This window comes from Pistacia vera, unplaced genomic scaffold, assembly GCF_008641045.1.
Source record: "Pistacia vera cultivar Batoury unplaced genomic scaffold, PisVer_v2 Contig25, whole genome shotgun sequence".
Classification (NCBI taxonomy): Eukaryota; Viridiplantae; Streptophyta; class Magnoliopsida; order Sapindales; family Anacardiaceae; genus Pistacia; species Pistacia vera.
In genome coordinates, this window is record NW_022196057.1 from 823,697 (window position 1) to 837,345 (window position 13,649).

At 37.8% G+C, this 13,649-nt stretch overlaps 1 pseudogene; it reads right to left on the minus strand.

The window, feature by feature from the left end:
* Nucleotides 1–1,304: 1,304 nt before the first annotated feature.
* Nucleotides 1,305–13,524, minus strand: LOC116132192 (annotated as a pseudogene).
* Between the last annotated feature and the right edge of the window lie 125 nt (nucleotides 13,525–13,649).

The window sequence follows — 13,649 nt, forward strand, 5'->3', positions numbered from 1 at the left end:
TATGGAAAAGTTGCAGGGAAATGTGTGGAGAGAAAAAGACTGACCTGGGCACGAACAGTAGCTTTGACAGAGTAACCACGTTCAAGTAACAGCTTAACTAACCATGAAGCTATGTAACCTGAAGTTCCTGGTACACACACATACTTCTCTTCAATCTCTGTGAGTAGTATTTCAGTTCCATTGGCTTTGGTTCTGAAGAGATTCAGCATAAATTTTAAGAAGCTATCCATTTATTATTATCATGTTATCACGTCAATCCAGAAATAAAATCGGAGTTTGAGGTTTTGTGCTAATTACGATTTGCAGCTAAATTTATAAGATGATATCCATTTTATTTATTTATTCATGTTATCCACGACAATCCTATAAAATCAGAGTTCGAGGTTTTGCGCTAATTACGATCTGCAACTAAATGATCAAGTGGCTTGGGTAGACTCATCCTAATCAGGATTTATTTATTTATTCATGTTATCCACGACAATCCTGATCACAATTTGCGACTAAATGATAAAGTGGCTCGGATAAAACTTACTGGCTTAGGGGCTTAAGGGAGGAGAGATCCCAACCACTTTGATACCATGATAAAGTGGTTTGGGTAGAACTTGAACAAAATAGAGATAACAACGAAAACAAAATAACAGTAAGACAAACAACAGACAGTAAACAAAGAAAAAATAACACGCGTAATTTATCATGGTTCACCGAATATAGGCTACGTCCAACTGAGTCAATATTATTGCAATACTTTCTTATCTCTCTTGTTTATAATGAATGAATTGTCTTTACAATAAATGAATTATCCTATGATTGCTATCACACTCATAACAAGAGAAAAATATGTTTATATACTAGGTTTAAAGTGACAAAACATAGTTTTATAATGATTCATATTCCTAAGCCTAAACCCAATAAGGAATTAATGACTTAAAGAAATCCTACAGTGATTATTCATAGAAAAGACCCAAACCGCCTACGGGTCCGGGTGCGTTGCCCCTACGACCCTGGCCCGTTCACCGAGGAACGAGGCCTATTAATGTTGAAGTAGTCGACAACTCCAACATAACTCACTTCTAAAAGTTAATTCAAGGAAGGAGGAAACTCAACCACACATATACACCATTACAGCCCATCAACTTGACGATTTGGGACAAATTCAACTTCAATATTATATCCAGATTAAATTTTTTATTCCTACAATGTTATTTATCACGTACGTTATGCACCAGCAGCACATTAAATTAATTTGAGTTTTGACTCTTGAGCTTTTGTTGAAAATTTGTATCTGCATATTAAAGAAAAGAATCAAGTAGAGATCAAGCAACTCAAAGCAACAAAAGGAAGGAAAGCCAACCAGAAGAGATAGTCGGCATATAACATGCAGTGATTGGGAGAATTTCATATGTAATACAAGGGAGTTATAAAATCAATAATCACAATATAACATGACTTGCAGATGACATGTTGCTAAACCTATTGACAAACTATTGGAGTTTTAACAGAAGGAAATTCAGTTCCTGCTACTGTTCTGATGAAGTCCGCAGCAAAAGATGCAGAATCACTAAAAACATGCAGCAATAATCATCTCCCCTCGTCGAACACCACCAGTACATGGTCTTTGATACTGTCATACCCGGCACTTGTGCTGCTACCATCGGCACATTTATAAACATCTGAGGTATCACGGAGCAAGTGCTTTGTCTCCTCTGGATTCAATTCGGTATTAACCCACGAATGTTTATGCATCATTCTTAATCCATCTAATTCCATTGCTACTTCCCTCATTGTAGGCCTCTCCTCTCCCTTCACTTTTAAGCATATTTTTGCTAACTCAGCCACTTCCTTGAGCTGCTCTTCATTTCCATCGTTCACGATATAATTCTCCAGAATTTCAAATAAACAACCCTCTTGCAATGAAGTAAGAAAATACATAACTAGGCTTCTCTGCTCCTCTGGCCTGTCAAACAAAAGTGCCTTCTTTCTGAACGAAATAGAGAAGCAACAGGAACAAAATAATAATAGTTAAACAAAACAAACAGTAAACAAAGAATGTAATACGCGCGATTTACCCTGGTTCACCCAATGTNTAAGATAAAACTCCAGAGATTTTTTCTTGACGTTGCTTAGTGTCATGTGAAGGCCAGCAGTTAGCATCCACATAATCAAATCACAATCTAATTAGTAAAACTACTAAACCCAGTACCAGAACTTGGAGAGATTCAATTTAAGAGTCAAAAGAGAGAGAGAGAGAGAGAGAGAGAGAGAGAGACTGACTTGGGTTACGAACAGTAGCTTTGACAGTGTAACCATGCTCAAGTAACAGCTTAACTAACCATGAAGCTATGAAACCTGAAGCTCCTGTGACACAAAACACCTTCCTTTCTCCACTCATTCTCTCTCTCTGAACTTCGTGTTTGAACTTTAGTGCTGAACATTTGAGCATCGAGCCATATACACAAGAAAATCCATTTTTTATTATTTAATTACTTGACACGTGAAGTGATCGGCTTATTATATTGGTCTATGCCGACCTTCTGGTTTTTTATTAAATAAAATACCTTGAGTCTTATATGGGCCACTTTAACAACACAGATAGTGCTGGCATGTAGTGGCCAAGTTTCAAGTTTCAGGCTTTCAGCAACAAAGATGGAGAACATATTGCTTTTAATGAACTTGGCTTGTTACATGTGCAAAGTTTTATTAATATGCTACAGTCTACAGTTTACAGTCTCAAGATAGATACAATATTCAACAATTCATTTCAAGAGGAAGTTCAAATAACCAAATGGGTTTATCAATAATCCCCTGATGGAAATACAGACAACTTCTTGGCATTGATTTGTATCAGTTTCAGTAGCATTTAGAGATCGATGAAGCCCTTCTCGTTCAAAGTTTCCACAGTGTCGCTAAGACTCACTTCCCATGGCATAAAGTTGATTCCCAAACTCTTTACCCTTTCCTTAGAAAACTGCTGTGTCGTCTCCTTCTTATCCTCCCTGACATAAATAAACGGTTTCAGTTATCAGTGAAAAAAGCAAACACTTACAAAGTTACGTACTATATACTAAAACATACTCTTCTGAGAGGGGCAAAGTGGGGTAATGTTCGTGCAACATTTTCAGGATCTTAGTACGGTGTGTAACGCTTCCAACTAACAGATATCTTCCAGTAGCTGTGGGAACATGTAGAAAAATCAAGAACGTGTAGCATTATATCGATACTACTGACGATGTGCTTGTGACAGAATATAGCTAGCAAAGGGAGATATATCTCTTGTTGATCTTTTAGAACTTAGTGGCCAAGATCTTCCATACCAAGAGAGTTCATAAAAAGAGTGTATACTCAAACAAGGAGAATTAATGTGTAAAATAAGTATCAGGAAATTAATTTACACACCTTTGACTCCTTGCACAGAGCTGGATTTGAAAACCAAGTCTCATCCACTACCACATCAGGGTTCACAGGAGTTCCATTGTGTATAAGTGAAGCTAGAGAAGATAATACAATAACTCTCTTAACAGACTGAACTTTTGCACATGACTTTAGAACATTAAGTGTTCCCTTCACTGCAGGATCAATCAATTCTGCCTGAAATATGAGAGAAAAGAATTTGAGAAAAGCTATTAAGCATACACTGGTATCGAATCATAGAAAATAAGGAAAAATAAGGAAGGATATGGGATAACAAAAGGGAGAGAAACCATCTTTGAAACACCCTTTTATTTTCTTTAACAGTAGCTATTACCAAAGTGAAAGGTGTTAAGAAATATGGGGTATTTTGTTTTATTGTTTATAAGGGTAGATTTGTCTTTTCATTATTCCTTTGTTTAGCCTATATATATCTCTTTGTATTTAGGTTAAATCATACTTTTTGTATTCAATTGAATTGGCAATATCAATGAAACCCTAGCCTCCTCTTTTATATATTTTCTTTGGATTGTTTAACATGGTATCAGAGCAAAGTTTCATGGGACGAGGCTTAATCTTAAAACACAGCTTGCGCGGATCCAATTTTTGGAAGAGGGTATTCGTTCAGTTTCTGCAATCTGATATTCGTTGGTATTCATTCAATTTTGGCAATCTGGTATTTCGTTTTCCTTTCTTTTGCATTCTGGTTTCTTTGTTTCTTTTTTAATGGCTACTGAAAGAGCGATTCGCTTCAGTCTGTAAGTGTGAGGTTAGATGACAAGAATTATTCGTATTGGAGTATGTGATGAGAAATTTCTTAAGGGTAAAAAGATGTGGGGATATGTTAGTGGAACTTCTGTGAAACTAAGAATACTGAAGAGGGTTATGATGCTTGATAGATGCCTGGGAAGACAAACAATGCAAAAATTATACTTGGATTATAATTCTGTGGGGATTCCATAGGTACACAGTTAGCGAAGTATGAGACAGCAAAAAGAGGTTTGGGATCATCTACAAAGGTTATTTACTCAGTCAAATTTTGCAAAGCAGTATCAATTGGAGAATGACATACGAGCTCTTCAGCAGAAGAAGAATGAGTGTTCATGAGTTTTATTCTGCTATGACAGATCTTGGATCAATTGGCTCTTACAGAATTGCAGAATTAAAAGCATGTGGTGCCTATATTGCTCATAGGGAGCACAGCAAAACGGTTGGTACAGTTTTAACGGCACTTCGTAGTGATTTTGAAGGACTTAGAGGTTCAATTTTGCATCGTTCTCCAATGCCTTCTGTTGACTCAGTTGTCAGTGAGTTATTGCTGAAGAAATACGGCTAAGTCTCATTCTGAAAAGGGAATTCTTTTGCTTCGACTTCTAATCCTTCTGTGGTTAGCAGTACCTTCGAAGACAGTCTTTAATAATCAGAATAAACCTTACACAAGGGTTGCCTTCGACGAGTGCAGTTTCTGTAAGCAAAAAGGTCATTGGAAGGCTCAGTGTCCTAAGTTAAGACAGCAAAGAATCAATCGCAGCAAACAATCTCAAGCTGGAAGCCTGGCAATCAGTCACAATCGAATGCTCATAGACCACCTCAGGGTTACAAACCACCACAGTCTAATACTGCAGCAGTAGTTTCATCAGGTCCTTTCACCGATCCTAGTACTCTGGCTGAGCAATTTCAGAAGTTTCTCTCCTTACAGCCACAAGCTATGTCTGCTTTCTCTTCGTAGGTCAGTTACCTCATAGTTCTTCAGGTATGTCACATTCTGTATGGGTTTTGGATTCTGGTCTTCACATCATATGTCTCCAGATTCTTCATCTTTTGCTCTGTGTCCCCTCGTCTTCTATTCTGTCATGACTGCTGATGGCACTCCTATGCCTTTAGCAGGTGTTGGTTCTGTTGTCACACCTCACTTGTCTCTCTCTAATGTTTATCATATTCCAAAACTTACATTAAATCTTGCTTCTGTTGGTCAGTTATGTGATTCTGGTAATTTAGTCACCTTTTCCTCTTCTTCTTGTTATGTGCAGGATCTACAGTCTCAGAAGCTGATTGGGACAGGCCGTAGGAAGGGGGGGGACTATATATTTTGGATGAGTTAAAAGTGCCAGTTGCTGCTGTGCTACTAGTGCTGATGCTGCTGCTACTAGTTGATTGTCTTCTTTTCGTTTGAGTCCTTCTTCTTCTAGTTTTATTTATGGCATTCCGTTAGGTCATGTTTGTCTTCTCGTTTGAGATTTTTTGGCATCCACAGGGGCTTTAGGAAATTTGCAAACTGTGATATTTATGATGTAGTGGATGTAAACTGGCAAAATTTTCGCTTTACCTTTTAATCGAAAGTATTTCTGTTTCTTCTTCCCATTGATTTTGATTATTCTGATGTATGGGGACCTTCTCTGTTGCACAAAAGGAGGTCTCGATATTATGTTTCTTATTGATGATCATACTCGTTATTTGGGTTTATTTAATGAAAACATCGTTCTGAATTTTTTGAGATATATACAGCCTTTCGAGCTCTTGTCAAACTCAACATTCGCTATTATCAAATGTTTTAGGTGTGATTTTGGGTGGGGATAACTTCTAATAAATTTTGTGAGTTGCTTGCATTAGATGGAACTGTTCACCAAACCTCGTGTACAGATACTCCTGAACAAAATGGTGTGGTGAAAGAAAACATAGGCATATTGTTGAAACTGCTGTTCTCTCTTATTCTTCCTTGTTCCTAGTGTGTTTTGGGGTGAAGCTGTTCTTTACTGCTGTAGGTTTGATTAATACAATTCCATCTTTCATTTCAGGTTTTTCTCCTTTCGAAAAGTTGTATGGGTATGCCCTGATTATTCTTCCCTTAAAGTTTTTGGTTGTACTTGTTTGTTCTTCGTCCTCATGTAGAACGCAGCAAGTTGTCCTCTCGATCTGTATTTGTGTCTTTCTTGGTTATGGTGAAGGTAAAAAAGGGGTATCGTTGTTTTGATCCAATAACTCAGAAACTTTATGTGCTCGTCATGTTGTTTTTTCTGAGCAATACCTTTCTTTTCTATTCCATCCACTATCATACCTTGACTAGATCTGATCTAATTCGTATAGATCCTTTTTCTGGAGGATTCTGATAGTTTGTCATCTCAGGTTCCTAGTACTGATCATTCTGCAGGTACTGATACTTTAATCTCCAGCACACCTGAAGCTCCCTCTTCTCCTATGGTCACTCAAGCTTGTCTGAGATTGTGGATCCACCTTACGTCAATCCATACGCATTCGTAAGTCCACAAAGTTACAGATTTGCTTATCTTGTTATTCTTCATCTTTTGCTTCTTTTTTTAGCTTCTATTCATTGTCTCTCTGAGCCTCTTCCTATAAAGAGGCAATTCTTGATCCTCTTTGGCAGCAAGCTATGGATGAGGAACTTTCTGCTTGCATAAGACAGGTACTGGGATTTGGTTTCTCTACTCCTGGTAAGACTGTTTGGTTGTCGTTGGGTGTATAAGATCAAGACAATTCTGATGGATCTATGAGCGATACAAAGCTAGGTTGGTTGCAAAAGGGTACTCTCAACAGTATGGTATGGATTATGAGGAGACATTGCTCGTTGCAAAAAATGATACATTCGTACTCTTATTGCAGTAGCTTCGGTTCGTCAGTGGCAATCTATCAAATTGATGTTAAAAATGCATTCTTGAATGGAGATCTTCAAGAAGAAGTTTATATGGCGCCCCCTCCTGGTGTTCACATGATTCTGGGTATTTGGAAGCTAAAGAAGAAAGCGTTATATGGTCTTAAACAAGCACCTCGTGCTGGTTTGAGAAATTTTCTATTGTGATCTCTTCCCTTGGATTTGCTTCTAGTAGTCATGATTCTGCTCTTTTTGTTAAGTGCACTGATGCAGGTCGTATCATTCGTCTTTATATGTTGATGACTGATATTACTGGTGATGATATTGATGGTATTTCAGTTTTGAAGACAAAGTTAGTCTCAACAGTTTGAAATGAAGGATTTGGGTTCTCTACGATATTTCTTGGGTATTGAGGTAGCCTACTACCTAGAGGTTATCTCTCTCTCAGTCGAAATATGTGCAGATATTCTTGAACGGGCTAGACTTACTGATAATAAGACTGTCGATACTGATTGAGGTTAATGCAAAATATTCTTCTTCTGATGTTTACCTTTGTCAGATCCTACTTTAACCGTACTGTTGTTGGGAGGAGTTTGGTATAATCTCACTATTACTCGTCCAGTATTGCATATGCTGTTCATGTTGTTAGCCAGTTTGTTGCTTCTCCTACTACAGTTCATTGGGCAGTTGTTCTTGTATTTTGCGTCTCTCGGGGTACAGTCTTTCAGAGTCTTTATCCTCCACACTCTTCCTTGGAGCTGCGTGCATACTCTGATGCTGATCATGGCAGTGATCCCACAGATCGCAAGTCTGTTACTGGTTTCTGTATCTTTTTGGGTGGATTCTCTATTTCTTGGAAGAGCAAAGAAACAATCCATTGTTTCTCAATCTTCAACGAAGCAGAATATCGTGCTATGGCATCTACTACCAAAGAGATTGTGTTGGTTACGTTGGTTACTTACAGATATGGGCGTTTCTTTTTCTCATCCCACTCTATGTATTGTGGACAACCAGAGTTCTATTCAGATTGCTCACCAACTCGGTTTTTCATGAACGAACTAAGCACATTGAGATCGATTGTCACCTTACTCGTCATCTCTCATCGATGGCACCATTACCTTGCCCTTTGTTTCTTCTTCTTTGCAGATTGCAGATTCTTTACCAAGTCGCATTCTATTTCCCGTTTTGTTTTCTAGTTGGCAAACTCTCGATGCTTGTAGCCGCCGCATCGTGAGTTTGAGGGGAGATGTTAAGAAATATGGGTGATTTGTTTTATTTTATAAGGGTAGATTTGTCTTTCATATTTTCCTTTGTTTAGCCTATATATATCTCTTTGTATTAGGTTAAATCATACTTTTTTGTATTCAATTGAATTGTGCAATATCAATGAAACCCTAGCTCCTCTTTTTATTATTTTCTTTGGATTGTTTAACAAAAGGAAATTAAAGCAATCAATTAACTGGCCTTGACCATTTTATTGAAAAAGTAGATCCTGAATGTATAATCTTGGCATAAGATAAGGGCTGGGTAATGTTACCTCTAATAACATATTTAACATGTTCCTAAATACAATTTGAAGTAAAAAAAAAAAAAAAAAAGTCCAAAAATATATGGAAAAGTTGCAGGGAAATGTGTGGAAGAGAAAAAAGACTGACCTGGGTCACGAACAGTAGCTTTGACAGAGTAACCACGTTCAAGTAACAGCTTAACTAACCATGAAGCTATGTAACCTGAAGTTCCTGTACACACACTACTTTCTCTTCACTCATCTCTGTTGAGTAGTATTTTTCAGTTCCATGAGCTTTGGTCTGAAGAGATTCAGCTAAATTTATAAGAAGATATCCATTTTATTTATTTATCATGTTATCCACGACAATCCTATAAAATAAAATCGGAGTTTGAGGTTTTGTGCTAATTACGATTTGCAGCTAAATTTATAAGATGATATCCATTTTATTATTATTGTTATCCACGACAATCCATAAAATCAGAGTTCGAGGTTTTGCGCTAATTACGATCTGCAACTAAATGATCAAGTGGCTTGGGTAGACTCATCCTAATCAGGATTTATTATTTATTCATGTTATCCACGACAATCCTGATCACAATTGCGACTAAATGATAAAGTGGCTCGGATAAAACTTACTGGCTAGGGGCTTAAGGGAGGAGAGACTCCAACCACTTTGATACCATGATAAAGTGGTTGGGTAGAACTTGAACAAAATAGAGATAACAACGAAAACAAAATAACAGTAAGACAAACAACAGACAGTAAACAAAGAAAAAAAATAACACGCGTAATTTATCATGGTTCACCGAATATAGGCTACGTCCAACTGAGTCAATATTATTGCAATACTTTCTATCTCTCTTGTTTATAATGAATGAATTGTCTTTACAATAAATGAATTATCCTATGATTGCTATCACACTCATAACAAGAGAAAAATATGTTTATATACTAGGTTTAAAGTGACAAAACATAGTTTATAATGATTCATATTCCTAAGCCTAAACCAATAAGGAATTAATGACTTAAAGAAATCTACAGTGATTATTCATAGAAAAGACCCAAACCGCTACGGGTCCGGGTGCTTGCCCCTACGACCCTGGCCCGTTCACCGAGGAACGAGGCCTATTAATGTTGAAGTAGTCGACAACTCCAACATAACTCACTTCTAAAAGTTAATTCAAGGAAGGAGGAAACTAACCACACATATACACCATTACAGCCCATCAACTTGACGATTTGGGACAAATTCAACTTCAATATATATCCAGATTAAATTTTTTATTCTACAATGTTATTTAACACGTACGTTATGCACCAGCAGCACATTAAATAATTTGAGTTTTGACTCTTGAGCTTTTGTTGAAAATTTGTATCTGCATATTAAAGAAAAGAATCAAGTAGAGATCAAGCAACTCAAAGCAACAAAAGGAAGGAAAGCCAACCAGAAGAGATAGTCGGCATATAACATGCAGTGATTGGGAGAATTCATATGTAATACAAGGGAGTTATAAAATCAATAATCACATATAACATGACTTGCAGATGACATGTTGCTAAACCTATTGACAAACTATTGGAGTTTACAGAAGGAAATTCAGTTCCTGCTACTGTTCTGATGAAGTCCGCAGCAAAAGATGCAGAATCACTAAAAACATGCAGCAATAATCATCTCCCCTCGTCGAACACCACCAGTACATGGTCTTTGATACTGTCATACCCGGCACTTGTGGCTGCTACCATCGGCACATTATAAACATCTGAGGTATCACGGAGCAAGTGCTTTGTCTCTTGGATTCAATTCGGTATTAACCCACGAATGTTTATGCATCATTCTTAATCCATCTAATTCATTGCTACTTCCCTCATTGTAGGCCTCTCCTCCCCTTCACTTTTAAGCATATTTTTGCGAGCTCAGCCACCTCTTGAGCTGCTCTTCATTTCCATCGTTCACGATATAATTCTCCAGAATTTCAATAAACAACCCTCTTGCAATGAAGTAAGAAAATACATAACTAGGCTTCTCTGCTCCTCTGGCCTGTCAAAAAAGTGCCTTCTTTCTGAACGAAATAGAGAAGCAACAGGAACAAAATAATAATAGTTAAACAAAACAAACAGAAACAAAGAAGTAATACGCGCGCGTTACCCTGTGTTCAACCAATGTAGGCTACAGTCAGCTGAGTCAATATTATTTGCCATATGCCTCACCTCTCCTGTTTACAATGAATGAATTGTTCTCACACCCATAACAAGAGGAAAGTATGTTTATATACTAGGTTTAAGGGATTAAACCTAGTTTTACAAGAATTCCTATTCTAAGCCAACACCAAAAAGGAATTAATAACTTAAAAGGAATCCTACAGCGGTTATACATGGAAAAGCCCAAACCGCCTACGGGCTCGGGGGCGCTGCCCCGCGACCCGCCCGCTCACCGGGGAGCGGGACACCCGCCCGCTGACCGGTCAGCGGGACCCCGAGTGCGTCTCCGTTATACCATTATGTGAAGTAGTCGACAACTCCAACACTTTCCTGTCAATAGCTCTGCAAGGACAACACCAAAACTGTACACATCACTTTTCTCAGTCAATTGGCTAGTATGCAAATATTCAGGGTCCAAGTACCCAAGCGTTCTGAACCATTGTGGATAGTTGAGTTTCATCAATTGGAACCAACTTTGAAGCTCCGAAATCAGACACTTTGGCAGTGAAGTTATGGTCAAAAGTATATTGGTGGACTTGACATCTCTATGTATAATTGGAGAGAGCAGCAGCTGAGTGTAAATAGGATAGCACTCCTGCTGTTTGCTGCTATTCTTAGACGTATTTCCCATGAAATTGTGGGTGCCTTGTCTTTATCGTGAATGTGCTCAAAGAGGGTGCCATTGCTCACGAATTCGTAAAATAGTAAAGGGACTTCAGCTCCAAACAACAACCCAAAAGCCTGACCACATTTCTATGGTTGATTTGTGGAGAGCACCACTCATTAACAATTGCTCAATTTGGCTTTCATCTATTGTTTTGGACATTTATGGCAACTGGGGTATTATCTGTTAAAAAACTTTATATACTGTGCCAAACCTCCCCGGCCAATGATTCTACTCTCATCATAGTTGTTGGTAGCCTTTTGAGTACTTCTGCAGTAAAGATTTTTGCTGTTTCGGAAGATCCACTTCGTTTGGAGAGTTGCTGCTGTAAAGAAAGCCACCATTTTGCTGAAGAACTTTTCTTTAAGTTTGATGAGCTTTCTCTTCTTCAAAAACCAAGTAGAGCCAAGTGCTACTCACAAGCAGAACCACAAAAAATATGCCAACACCTACATTTGAAGCATTTGAAACTGTCATGCCATAATATTGAGATGATAAACGAGAAATAAAATTGAAATACTGGAAGACAGTAGCACCTTCTGATATACTAATTATTTCCTTCTCACTGTCACATAACAAAGCAGCCATTTGGAAATTCTAGCAAACGCGTTCCTCTGTTCTAGTACTAATCAAGTATACTAGTTTTAACGATTGAAGCTATACCCTATTTCGGAAAGAGTGGCTTTTAAGTCTTTTGATTTTATAGATGCTCTAAGATTTATATATCGTCCACAAATTTAATCAAATAGAATTAGAACAGAGTTTCTCTTCAGTTCAAAGTTAACGAAGGAGCAGCCAAGCTAAAGTTCAGTAATACAGTGAATAGAGTTAAAAGGACTTTTTCTCGCACAAATAATGTTTAATGATACATTTCCATTCACAAATTTATAAAACACTACTTTATTATCCAAATTTATATTCTGGCTACAAATAGAGAGCAAACTCAGTCCAGAATATTAAGGCTTTTGAAGAGGGGAGACCGATGAGTTTTTTGGTATTAGAATGTTGGATTTTTGTCGTTTGGATTGATCGGAATTTGACTTGGGAGGGGTAACTACACGAACCCTAATCACTCAATTGTCGGTGATTGGCGGGAGTAGAGTTTGAGGGGTTTTGGTTAATGATGATAAAAAAAGAGAATGGTGATAGTGTGGGGTCGCAATGATATCGGAATTAGAAACGGAATATTAATTTGGATAATAAAATAGTATTTTAAAAGTCCGTGTGCAGAAAAATTCATTAAGTCATTATTTGGGTGGGAAAAAATCGTTTACTTCAATAAACTTACACATAGCGGCCTTGACGACTGGAAATTGATTGGGCGGGATAGGATTACAACCTTCCCCACCGTTTGTTTCATCTCGCTCGTACCCCTCCCGGCAACTGCATGTATAACTCCCATTGTTATTTATACATGATTGACTTTCTGTACACTTATGGAGGTCTGGATAGTCGCATTCATTAATGTCTGCAAATCAATGGAAGAAAAGTATGGTGTAAAAGTAAACTAAACAGAGGAATTTTATGTTTTATTTAAAAAAGAAAAAAAATACGAACATCAAAGTAGTGAATAATGTTAATTAATGTACCTTGGCAACTGTTGGAAAGGTATGGATTCCCTTGGTAACCCGTTTTGCAATTGCAAAGATACCCGGAACGATCCTCTGTAGTGTTACACAGTGTGTTTTCTTTGCATTCTTCACATTTGGCATTCCCAGTTATAGCCCAATCAAGCACCATAGGAAAGTTATCTGTTAAATTATCGGAAATATAACTGCGTTCGAATTTGAACTTGCTTTGTTCAGCAACAAACGCATAGGTGCACCGATCGAGGTCCGAAATATTAGTCTGACTCTTATTGTTAAAGCTATATGCAGTATAATTGATTTTTTTCAGCCCTTTAGGAATATCTATCTGGCAACACCCCGTGCCTGTGCAAGATCCGTCGTCCACATAGCTAATATTCTCACATAACGACATGCACCCGGTTGTATACTTGCGATCATCGATTTGACCTCGAATGTAAGCATAACTGTTACAGCCGATAACTGTGAACTTGTTTTCTGTGTTAGAGACGGTGAAGAAGTCGGGCAAATTGTACCAGGGCTTATTGGCCTTCGTACTAGGATGGCACCTTCTTCATATCAAGCTGATGATGTGTAACTGACCGTTGGTTATGCTGGTAACATGAATAGCTGATCGATTCCTATAAAGTGCTTTGGGAGGAGTGGAAGAATGGTTGCAAGCGATCAGAAAATCTTTAT